Source organism: Lathyrus oleraceus, chromosome 3 (assembly GCF_024323335.1).
Source record: "Lathyrus oleraceus cultivar Zhongwan6 chromosome 3, CAAS_Psat_ZW6_1.0, whole genome shotgun sequence".
NCBI lineage: Eukaryota > Viridiplantae > Streptophyta > Magnoliopsida > Fabales > Fabaceae > Lathyrus > Lathyrus oleraceus.
Genome location: NC_066581.1, coordinates 160,402,085 through 160,415,283, shown reverse-complemented (window position 1 = coordinate 160,415,283; position 13,199 = coordinate 160,402,085). Strand labels below are relative to the sequence as shown.

The 13,199-nt window shown below is 33.4% G+C and overlaps 1 pseudogene; it reads right to left on the bottom strand.

Moving 5' to 3' along the window:
* Positions 1–229: 229 nt before the first annotated feature.
* On the bottom strand, positions 230–11,611 carry LOC127130202 (uncharacterized; annotated as a pseudogene).
* Between the last annotated feature and the right edge of the window lie 1,588 nt (positions 11,612–13,199).

Below are 13,199 nucleotides of genomic sequence, written 5' to 3'. Positions count from 1 at the left end.
AAAAATGATTTAACTTCGTACAATTCTTTGGTCCTTAAAAAACTGGGTTTATACAAAACCTGCCCGCAACCTTTTAGGAAGTGATGATTCATTACCCTGTAAAAAACAATTACATCCATATAAACAAATGTTAAAACATAATGTATATTTTATACAACTCATTCAATAAAATTCTAATAATAAACAACGACATTTGTTGATATAATATAACTAATGAAAAACTTACGTTCTATAAGTTTTCAAAAACTTCTTTGAACACGACGTTTGTTGTAGAATTCAATGGATGGTTATCCTTGTCATGGATTAATATCTTAAGCCCTTTTTTTGCTTTTGACCCTTGATATTGCAACATATAGTTGACCATGACTAAATACACTTCTAGGCAAATACAATCCAACATAATCCAATGACTGACCTTGAGATTTGTTAATTGTCATAGCATAACATATAGTTATGGGAAATTGCCTTCTAGTCATTTTGAATGGCCACGGAGGTTGTGTTGGAGTCATATCCATTCTTGGAATATAGATAACCCCTCCAATATTCTTTCCAGATATAATCTTTGCCTCGATAACGTGGTTTGCCAATCTTGTAACTATAAGCCTTGTTCCATTGCAGAGACCTTCAGGTTGATCAATGTTTCGAAGCAACATAATAGGGGTCCCAATCTTCAATTTAATCTTGTGGTTAGGTAGACCGGAAGTTGTAAGTGTATTCAAAAATTCCGGGGTCAAAACATCAAAAGCTTCATTTCCTTCACCGTCAAAAGTGTCTACAGAATCTGAACTTAAATATTCCTTTTCTTCACCTTTGGGAAAAAATTTGAAATTTTATTATTATAAATCTATGTTAGTAAATATAAATATATGAATGTATCTATAAATATGTTTACAATGGATAACGCATACCTGGTATGAATCCCAAAACGTATTGATTTATGATGTCAACCGTTTCAATTGTTCCTGCCAATATAGCTCTTGATTGCAAAAATTCTGGATTCTTGTAATTGTTAAGAAAATTCGGATATGTTTCACTAACAATGGCTTCTAGTGGATCATCATAGTTAGAAATTAAGAAATCATTTGGAATAGGAATATCCGTGTAACCATCGTTAGGTTCTTCCAATTTCCCATCGCCAACTTTTAATATCCAATTAGAAAACAATTCTAATTCAGATGTACTTGAAGTATTGCCGGCTTGTTGGAGTCGCATGTTCTTTGTAAGCTTCAGCACAACACAATGATCCCAGATGTATGATGAATTTATTGTAGAATGTATTATATCTTAACGGCTGCCCCTTGGTACAACTGGTAATATTTGCCGAAAATCTCCACCAAATACAATTACTTTCCCTCTGAATAATTTGTCAGAACAATTGGAACGCCCCATTATGTCTTTAAGGGTTTTATCAAACGCTTCAAAACAAAATCTGTGTGCCATTGGAGCTTCATCCCAAATTATCAACTTTGCCATTTTTAGTAGCTCTGCACGATCACTACCTTTGTCGATATTACATGTAGAAGACTCCATTGTAGGTATTGGAATCTTGAACATTGAATGAGCCGTTCGACCTCCTGGAAGTAGTAGTGAAGCTATGCCCGATGAAGCAACAATTAAACAAATTTGTTTCTTTGATCTTATGTAGGAAGCTAGAGTTCTCCACATGTAGGTTTTCCCTGTGCCACCGTATCCATACAAAAAAAATACGCCTCCTTGTTGATTATTTACTGCTTCCATTATTCGCTTGAATACACCTCTTTGCTCATCTAATTTAAAAAAAATACACAGCAAACATGCAGTGAATAAATTAATTATACATTAAAAAAAATTGTAAGATAAAATCATACTTTAAAAGTTAACTTTATAAAATTATGACAAAACTTACAAACATTTAACATATTTACCTGTAAGATTTAAGAACAAATTATTGTATTCTTGCAATTGTTCGGCTGGATTGTAACTCCGCTCTTCGTATATGAGCTTATTTCCCAACTGCTCAACCACATATCCACTTGGATAAGGCATTCCAGCAAATTCCTTTAGACTTCGGCTCTTCCTTTAAAGATTTCGTTCAATCTCAATTAATGTTAAATTCATTATCTCTTCATACGACAACCTCAAACCTTTATACAATAGTAATTATAAGTCACTACGTCAAATAAAGGAAAAGAGGGCGCTTATTTTGGCCTATAACAGCGCTTTTAAGCGCCCTCTAAAGTGGCGCTGGCATAGGTAAAGACAGCGCTTTGTTTTTCTGGAGAAAACGCTCTCTAAAGTGGCCCTTTAAGGGCCACATTATAGTGCGCTTTCAGAAAAAAGCGCCCTCTGGAGTGGTCCATAAAGGGCCACCTTAGAGGGCGCTTTCTGGACAAAGCGCCCTCTAAAGTTGTGAATGTAAAGTGTTTAGAGGGCGCCCTCTAAAGTTGTCAATGTAAAGTGTTTAGAGGGCGCTTCCTACAGAAAGCACCCTCTAAAGTGTTAGTTATTTTAAAAAAATTTGTTTGAAAAATAGTGGGTATTTAATTGGGAACCTGTTCGCATGCTGCAAAAGTGTAAAATTCATATTGATTTCATCCTTTAATCCAATGTTATACACCATTAATCCATTGATATATACAACATGAATTCATTTATATACAACATTAATCCTCCATATATACAACATTAATATATTGATATTCATGCATGTACAACAACATTCCATACATATATGTACAACAACTACAACCTATATGATTCTATGATCAATAATGAATTGACACAATTCATCCTTCATTTCATCCAAATGAGCTCTTGAGTAAGATTTGTATTCGTCAAAGTACTACAATTAAGAGAATAAAACATATTCATGATTTAGTAACAAATTAGATGAAATATATCCGATAATATTAAAATAAACCCTAAGTTATTATTCCATACCATTTTTGGGATGTCTATACGATTCAACGCAATGATATCTCTCATAAATCTCAATACAAAAAATTCGCAATCGATCGAATTGTTTTGCTGAGGACACTACACAGAAAAATAAACAATATATATATATATATATATATATATATAGTTAATTTCTTACAAACACTATTATAAGCAAAAAACAAACATTATTATAAGCAAAAATAAGAAACTTAATATATACCTGAACTCTGACCCAGGTAATGTCTTTCCTATTTCGATAATTCTTTTTCGATCTAAATTTTAGTATTTCCCTAACAAAATAAAAACGTATATTGAGATCAATCTGACAGACATAATTAAATATACAAATACACACGAATATTTAGGGGAATTTCACTTACGCGTCAACCGTCTTCTTCATACTCGGATATTAACTCCAATCACCCGGTAACGAATCGAGATAATACACAATTAGTCTCAAAAGATCCATAGCAACCAACAACCAGTGACCACTGTAAAATAAAACAAAAATTTAGATGCATGAATTTTTTTTATGTAAAAGATATACATAGATTAGAATGAAATTATTAGAAAAAAAATCTAACCCGTTGCCAGAATTAAACGGTAAAAAATACAAACTGGGTGTAGTATTATCGCCGGCCACCATGAATCTATCGACTAGTTCATTCATTACAGATGTTGGATTTTTCGTTATAAACGTTGTGTTGATACGGGAAGCAGCAATAAAATTGAATCGGTTACACAATTCAGTTCCCCGCATCAATGTGTCATACATATACCTTAAATAGAAATATAATAAACATTAGACTACTCATTGAAATGTGTAAATAAATTGTTCAACTAAGTAAATAATAGATTGATCGGAGTACCATATGTATGTATGAATGACAGCGATGCCCAATTCTTCGTGTTCAAAAAGTTGTTGCATGTCCTCCTTTGCAATTAATTCGGAATGAGCAATTCCGAAAACACCTTCATCCATATCTACACTACAGATGGCGCCGTGCATAATATCTGACTCTTCCACCATTTTCTCAAGACGCATCATAATTTGAGATTTTGTTCCGGACGTCGTTGGAATTTCCTTACTAGCTTTGTCCAACACTTGACCGGGAACCTAAAAATATAAATTAAATCATGACTTTTTGTGATGCAACAGAATCGTTGTGTATATAATTAAATGGGTATATATATTTGTACCTCTTTTTGAGATTTAGGATTTGTTTTTGTCCCGGACTTCGTTGGAATATCCTTGCCAGCTTTTTTCAACATTCGACCGGGAACCTAAAAATTCATATAAATTAAATCATGACTTTTTGTGATGCAACAGAATCGTTGTGTATATAATTCAATGGGTATATATATTTGTACCTCTTTTTGAGATTTAGGATTTGTTTTTGTCCCGGACTTCGTTGGAATATCCTTACCAGCTTTTTTCAACATTCGACCGGGAACCTAAAAATTCATATAAATTAAATCATGACTTTTTGTGATGCAACAGAATCGTTGCGTATATAATTCAATGGGTATATATATTTGTACCTCTTTTTGAGATGCAACCGACTCGATGCGTCTTGAAATCCCTTTACCAGCTTTATGTGTGGGTCTTGTAGGAGTCTAACATTACCATGTAATAAGGATTGATCATTAAATATCATAATTGTAGCTGAATTGAAATGTGAATACTAAATATTCATAATCATTTAGAACATATATACCTCGGCATCTGGGAAAATTAGATCTGACGGCCATCCAACAAAGGATCCGACTGCATCTCGCATCAACGTTGTCTCTGAAACAACGTCAGGTAATGGTAGAAGCGCGTCCGTATCTAATACAAGGTCAACCGAAACTTTCATATATCCCACCGGGAGGGGATTATGGTGAAGTAATTCACCCGAAGTGTTGTGCACTTTTCCCTTGCCAACTATGCGATAAGTTGGTGACGATAGATACAGCTGACAAGGTGTAATGCCCTAAACCAATAATAAATATGTTATTGTTAACGTGTATATGTGTCAAGTAAAAAAGTGTTATTTTAATTTCATAATAACATATATAATTACCTCGGGAAATTTCGGTTGACAATTGATACTAGCTCGGTCACTAGTATCTTTTGCCTCGGAACCGCGCCTTTCCTCTCTATACCTTGCATTCTCCTTTTGCAGTTCGAGTACTTGTGTCGTTAACTCCGCCAAGGTCTCCATCACCTCTTTGTTGGTAGGATTTTTTGTTTTTGGTTTTTTATAAAATGACGACGGAGTCACACCAAAACCCTTACCCCTCACATGACCGAAATACTCAGGAACATTTAGTACTCGACTAAGTAGGCTCCTGCAATCCTGGACCTCGGTTGAAGGTAAGGTTTGGGATAAAGTCTCCTGAAATATTATTAAAGGAGATTAAAAATGAATTATATGTCTAACAAAATTTTCGATATAATTAAAGAAATAATGTTATATATACTTACACATTCGTCATAAACATTTTGAACCGCTTCAACGACAGCCCCATCCTTCCCAACCCGAGCAGCCTTCCACAATACGTGCTCCGGAAGAGATGTTGCGTCACTTTTCTCCTCGGCTAGCTACACATTGAATCAGATTATAAGATCATCAATTATAACATATTGTGACAATGTATAAGCTCATAGCATTTAAATATACTCACAATTCTTTGTTGTAACCGTGCATATCCCGTACACCCTTTTTTGTACGGATACACGGGTTTTGATTCCCTTTTCCGATTTTTGTCGCTTACTTCCTGGATAAAAAAGTTTAAGGCATATCAGAACCAAGTAACTTAACAATTGTATAATACCATAATTAATAGACATTACATGGAATTTTTCGTTTCTTCGTTTGGCGACAAAGTTATCCCATTCTTCGGCTGAAATAATCTCCGCATACTTCATCGGTCGTTCTGCTTCAACAAATTTTCCTTCCTCATCCTTGAGAAATTTGTTGGACAAAAAGGATCGAAATCCTCGGAGTCTTTTTCCGGCCAAATGAATACAATATTTTTGCCGGCTTTCATTGATGTGAAAGGATCTCTAAAAAACATACACATGGAGTGTGTTATTATAAGTAATATTATAACAATATATGGTCAACAAATAGTCAACAAAAAAACATATAACAATATATGGTAAGTACCTGTATCTCGGACCATATTTTTTCTTTGCCAACCTTCAATTCCGGACTTCTCCAATTATCACATGTAATCGGAATATGTTGTCGAACAAGGAAACCAATGTAACTTGCCAACATTGAACCGTTAGGCTCAATTAGTTGGTCTTCAGCACTCCAATGTACTTCGAATTTTTCACCCTTGTCTCTTGCACGAATGATTGACTTCATAACAGTCAATCCTCGTTTGATTTCATTTTCAACATTGTTATGTGATCCACTCGCGTCATGGGTATCGTCTTGGTTACTAGCCATTTTATTTGTAATATAGAAATGATTCAATAAGACCCAAGTAAGACAATGACCATATTCGTGAAGCTACACAAAAAACACATTCATATACCTTCCATTTCTCTCATGTTACAACAATCTAAACTCTCTCTTTTTTTCATCATTATTGAATACAAACTCACACACACCTACTGCATACAAAAGACCAATGCAAACTTATGGTGTTTGGAACATGAACAAACTTGCATCCATAATCATCAAACTTCCAAGCACAAGCTCAAACACACTCCAAATGACATCAGTTTTCAATCAGAAATAAAAAACCTTACATAACCATACAACATACAACATTCAGTGATCAAAACCATACACAAAAAAATAACAAAAAATGATTTTCAACAAGGTGCTCATGAACACCATATAGTGCTCGTTTGCCCTAAACAACATTAATCAACATAATGCACAAAATGTAAAACTCAGTTTAGAAAATGCCCTAATCAAACACCTGAAAATACAAACTATTGAGAGAAATACCTTCAAGGTGACGGTAACGATGGAGAAGAAAGTGAACAGCGACGGTGGACGCAGATAACTCAGTGAACGTGAACGCGGCAGCAGAAAAAGGCGACGGCGACGACAACGGTGAGGGAGGGAGAACGAACGGAGGACGAGAGTAATCGCAGTAGAGAGTAATCGCAGTAGAGAGAAAACCAAATATGCATATAGCGAGGGAAAATAAAGAGACATGCAGTATATGTTATAATTTTAATGTTTACTAAAGGGGACCTTAGAGGGCGCTTGTGTAAAAAAAGCGCCCTCTAAAGGGGGCCTAAGAGGGCGCTTCTAAAAGTGCTCTCTAAGGCTTTCCAAAAGCGCCTTATAAACTGGAAATGTACATGGACTTAGAGAGCGCTTTTTTAAAAGCGCCCTCTAAGGGTACCCTTAGAGGGCGCTTTCATAAACGCGCCCTCTATTGGTGTCCCTCCATTTCCTCATTATTTTTTCGCTTCACTTTAGATGGCGCTTTGTTACAAAAGCGCCCTCTAAAGTGCGCTGTCTATTCCAATTGTTCACTCCTTATTTTTTCTCTTCACTTTAGAGTGCGCTTTTGTAAAAAAGCGCCCTCTAAAGGGGGCCTAAGAGGGCGCTTCTAAAAGCGCTCTCTAAGGCTTTCCAAAAGCGCCTTATAAATTGGAAATGTACATGGACTTAGAGAGCGTTTTTTTAAAAGCGCCCTCTAAGGGTACCCTTAGAGGGCGCTTTCATAAACGCGCTCTCTATTGGTGTCCCTCCATTTCATAAAGTGCGCTGTCTATTCCAGTTGTTCGCTCCTTATTTTTTCTCTTCACTTTAGAGTGCGCTTTTGTAATAAAGCGCCCTCTAAGGTGCGCTGTCTATTCCAGTTTTTGGCGTAGTGAGTGTAAACTATAAAACAAATTTACTTTTAAGAATCAAACAAATAAATATAATAAAAATTCACAATATAGGAAAAATAATACCTCTATTGTTTGCAATTCGCTGTTGAGCATATAGTATTCCATCAGCTAAGAGATGACATGTTTTACTCCATACATGTCTTGGCCTGTTAATGCTGCCTGATAATAACATGTGAACAAATAGTAATCTCAAATATTGACCTGAACCCCCAATGATTTGCCTCTTTAATAGCTGCAATGAATTCTCTATCATCGCCGATAAAACCCATAGCAAAGCAGGCATCCCGGAAAGTATCATATTTTACGTTATTCACTGTTTTTATATCATTATAACTGCGGGGGCCTTTGACATGTGTGAGCATCAATCTAAGATAGTACAATTCGCCAGTTGTTGGAGGAACCCATATAAGCCTACCAATTGTGTAACCTTTTTGACGGGGTTTCCATTCTCTTTTTTTCTTAACATAAACAAATTTTAAAACAAATTTGTTGTAAGTTAAATTTTGTGCTTCAGGATACTTGCAATTTGCTTCGAACCATGATGTAAACATCGATTCAGTTACACTTGGTTTTTCCAGAACTGTATTGATACGATCAAAATCAGTGTAATATACCGAATTTTGACCTTCACAGTGAAAGTACAGTCTCTCAACAGCTGGTTTTCTACCATGGATTGGAAAGGAGAATATCCTCCAAGATGCTTCACTCAGAGAAACGTACCTACAAATAATATAATTAAAGGCAATGGATTTAAAATTAATAGAATGATTATTGTAGACAGAATATATAAATTTTATTATAACACATATAGTCAAAACAGTGTACATATAAAATTTTCTACACCATGCATGTAAAGAAAAATTGCACACTTTTAGTTGAAATAGATAAATTGCATGACATCATATTTCAAGTGATATATTAGAAACGTACCTACAATCAATATATTGTTTGATCTCATCAATATTCTGCGGCTGGTTGGAAGTTCCATCATCATTCGGTACAATGACAGCGGTGATTCTGTCGTAACCTTTGTTGATGTACTTGAATAAGTACTTAATCGATGTACTTTGATTGCACCATTCCATGTTTATGTGAGCTTGGTACTTTGTCAACAACTTTGCATTGTATGGAACAACATTCCGGTTATCGACTTGAATTCCATTCTTAAGATTTGTATGTCCATTGTCCCTTCTTCTATATACCGGAAACCCATCTTGATCAACAATTGTTTCGGGCTGAAACTGTTTTGGAAAATATTTAGAACATTTTCCATCTTTCATGCACGGTGAAGATCAATTTGCAAATCCACACGGGCCATGAATCATGTGAGTTTTAACCAAATTATAGAACTCTTCATTGGTATCTTGGTCAGGTATTTCAGCTGAAATAATGCGATCAATATCACTTGGAGTTGGATATTTGTTAGATGGATGGAGGAAAATTAAGATGTGAGCATGTGGTAATCCTCTCTTTTGAAACTCAATTGTATACATATCTATAAAAATAAATATATACAATATATACAATAGTCAGCACATGAATGATAAATTTGAAAATAACAATACGATTAATTGAATATGGAATAAGTTACTCACATGCAAGAACTTTCCCCAATAGACTTTTCTTTGTGAGATCAGACAAAAGCTCATCAAATTTCATTTTAAAGACTCTTGAAATGATGTCAGGATGATCTGATGCTTTTAGATGAACAGAACCAAGCAAACGCTGAATTTCAGGCCAGTTGGGGTTACATGTGAATGTAATGAAAAGATCTGGAAATCCGACATAGCTGCATATTGCCATTCCGTCAAAGTATAGTTGATCCATATATCTACGACTACCAACGTATGAAGAAGGTAGCACAACCCTCTTACCTGTGTTTGACCCGTGCGTTTCTCCATTTGAATTATATTCATTCAAATTGTGATACTTGCCAACCCTCAGTTTTGACTGATTCTTTCGAAGCCACCTAAGTCTTTCTGATTCCATCATTGTAAAACCATCTACCAAAAATTGTTGATAAAGTCTCCTTGATCGCAACAATGTTTGTGCTTCATTAGATCTTGATTGAATTCTAAAGGCCAACCACTCTCTTATTGTAAGTCGATTTCGCTTTGTTGCTTCTTCCCAAGGAATATCTTTATTGTTCTGTTCTGACTGTGTTATGTCTGTGAAGTGGCGAATATTTGTCCCTTTATCACGGTGCCTCACATTAGGTCTATATCCATCCTCACCATATGGAAATAATAATGGGTACTGATATCCTAAATAACTGGTATGATACTCATCTATCCTTTGAAGTTCGCCACATTGTTTTTGCACTATAATGTCTCTTTTTTCTGCAGTGTCGACATCTCCAACAATTAAAGCAGCTACTTCGGATACAGTTGGTTGATTATATATCCTTCCATCATTTCTTCGTTCAGATATTAAACGAAGTTTTAAATCAGAAACACCTTCTTCACAAAGTTTGTCCCTTGCCATGCGAAATGATTGTGCATGAACATTATGTTCATATAACATTTCAGATAGTTTTCTCACAATATTAACATCAACTCCACTTTTTGACCTATAATGAAAAGAGTTGAAACAGTTTATTGCAAGTTTCTTAAATAAATAAATTTAAAGTTTGGAAAATAATAGATATCTAACCTGAATCCATGCATTCTGTTTTCAATTTCATTCTCAGTGTCATAAACATATAGTTGTGCAAATCGTGGATTTTGACCTGGCATCGGTAACATGCTTCCTATTCGGTGACATGATTGACCTTGGATACGAAAATTGGGAGGGCATCTACCGTTGTTAAATCGATTGTCCACTTTCGCACCGGGAGATGTAAATGCAAACATAACGTTGTACATTCAAATTTGTTGTTGGAAATTTTTTGATTCACATGATTCGTTGTCAAACAACAGATGTTGTAGAACTTTAGGAGCGGGTTTTAACAAAGGTAACTGAACTTTTCCTGATCCACAACACATGGAAAATTTAGGATTGGACGCATGACGACATTTGTTTTTCCTTTTCGAATACCACATATTTGCACCACAATATTGACATTCAATGACAGGATCCCTTATATCATAATACCCTCCTGATCATCAATAGTATTTAATTCATATGTTAAATGAGTTGTATTTCATAATAATAAAATATTATTTATAGTAAATCATTTTAAAATACCTGATGTAATTTCAAAAGTTTCCATAGCATCTGTTCCATTAGACATTTCATCTTCATCAAAACTTGAATTTGTTGCTGAACTGTAACCTTTTGACATAACATTTATTGTGTTAAGAATATTGTAATATTCTATGACATATCATAAACAAATTAACTCAAATGAAAAATAATTAAGAATATACCGTCAGATTCATCATTCATATTATCGTCTCCACTATCAGATGCAAAAAGCTCATTGAGTTGCAATTCTGGTATTGGATCTTGGTTTGATGTTGTTGCAGCAAATGTATTGTCAAACCTCTTAGATAAGTTAACTCTTAATTTGGTAATGTTTCTGCTTGATATCCTTTTTGATCTGATATTATTATTGGTACTTGGCTTAGTCTTTAAGGACGAATGAAGTTGACGACTTACTTCAACGTTGACTATACCACGACCGTCATTTAGTATGTTTGGCGAAAGTTCTGATAGTGGTATCCTCAAAGCTGTTGAGTCATTGTCGCGTCTTTTATCAAATGTACCGTTTTCTTTTAGAGCAGTTTTCAACCTCTTAGATTTCTTGTCATCAATAACACTCTTTCTATAAATTCTGGCTTTTGCAGCATTCTTCCTCCTCAAAATAGTTTTAAAATGTAATTCTTCATCTACCATTTTGAATATTTTCTATTATAGTACTCACTCAGGCTCTATAATTCAAAATGATCATACTTGATCATACATTTGAAAAAATTACACATATATAACAGATATTATATATCTTCATCATTATAAATAAAACAAAAGATATATAATTTTATAGTGAATAAAAATATCAAATGTTCACCTGATAAAAAACATAACTTACATTGCCATGGCTTTATTTGAATAAAGTTTTCTTACAGTTTTTGGTCATTCAACATGATAAGTTCATTTCTTGAATTTGGAACAATACTTGAAATGCTAATATATAATATATAAGGTACATGTTAAGAATGGATCATTTCCATTATATATATATATATATATTATATATATATATATATATATATAATATAATATATATATATTATATATATATATATTTGGTACGAAAATTCGCATGTTCCCTCCAAAATAATTGGCAATTACGTAACATGTGGATATGTGTAATATAGGGAAATGAAAAGTTTTTCATCAGCCTATGTATTAATATAGCCGTAAAACCTAAAGGGATTTCATTAGAGCATGTTTATCTATAGTTTTCCCAAGTTCCTACACATTTACCGATGTTGCTGTGTCAGAAGCATTTGGATATTTGAGATTTTCCAACGTTCTCTCATTTGCAATGTCCATAAAGAAACACACGCTCCTACAATTTAAGTGGTTCATATTTATTATTAAAAAAATTCAATTTGTCATTTAAAGAAAATCAAACAACGATAATATTTGGCAAAAAAAATACAATAATAATTAATTTGATTTCAGGATATTGATTTCATTTTAGAATGATAAGATTGCAACAACAATAAAATAACGATAATATTTATTATTAAAAAAATTCATTTTGTCATTTAAAGAAAATCAAGCAACGATAATATTTGGCAAAAAAACTACAATAATAATTAATTTGATTTCAGGATATTGATTTCGTTTTGGAATGATAAGATTGCAACAACAATAAAATAACGGTAATATTTTTTAGTAGTATAAATAGGTAAGAAAAAATATTGTCAATGTAAGAAAAAAACAGTATTAAGAAAAAATATTGTCAATGTACATAATGAATTTATAAAAATTGCAATTACATAATGATTTTTTTTAACAAAATATATATGAATCCAAACAGAATATTGTACCTGGAATTAATTTAAAATTGTATTTTAGTAATCTTATAGGGGAATGAAATAAATTTGTTAGATTTCAAAAAAATTAATATTATATTATTCAAATTTGGTTTCTATCTTTATTGAAAAGTATGATAGATATACGTTTGATGTGATGTTAAAGTAAAGCATTAATGATGGTTACTTTTGGGAAAGTTTGCTTCAAATATAAGCAAAAAATATTGAAGTGAAAGGTGTGGATATACTGATTTTTTAGGGTTGAAACACGTGTATTGGAAGTTGCATATCTGCATCCATTACATTTAAAATGGTATAATATTGTAAGTGGTTTTGGAATAGTGGTTTTGGAATATTTTGAGTTATTAAGTGGGTAAATGGGATTAATAATGATGATAATAAATATTAATAAATAACAATATTAATAATAATAATAATAA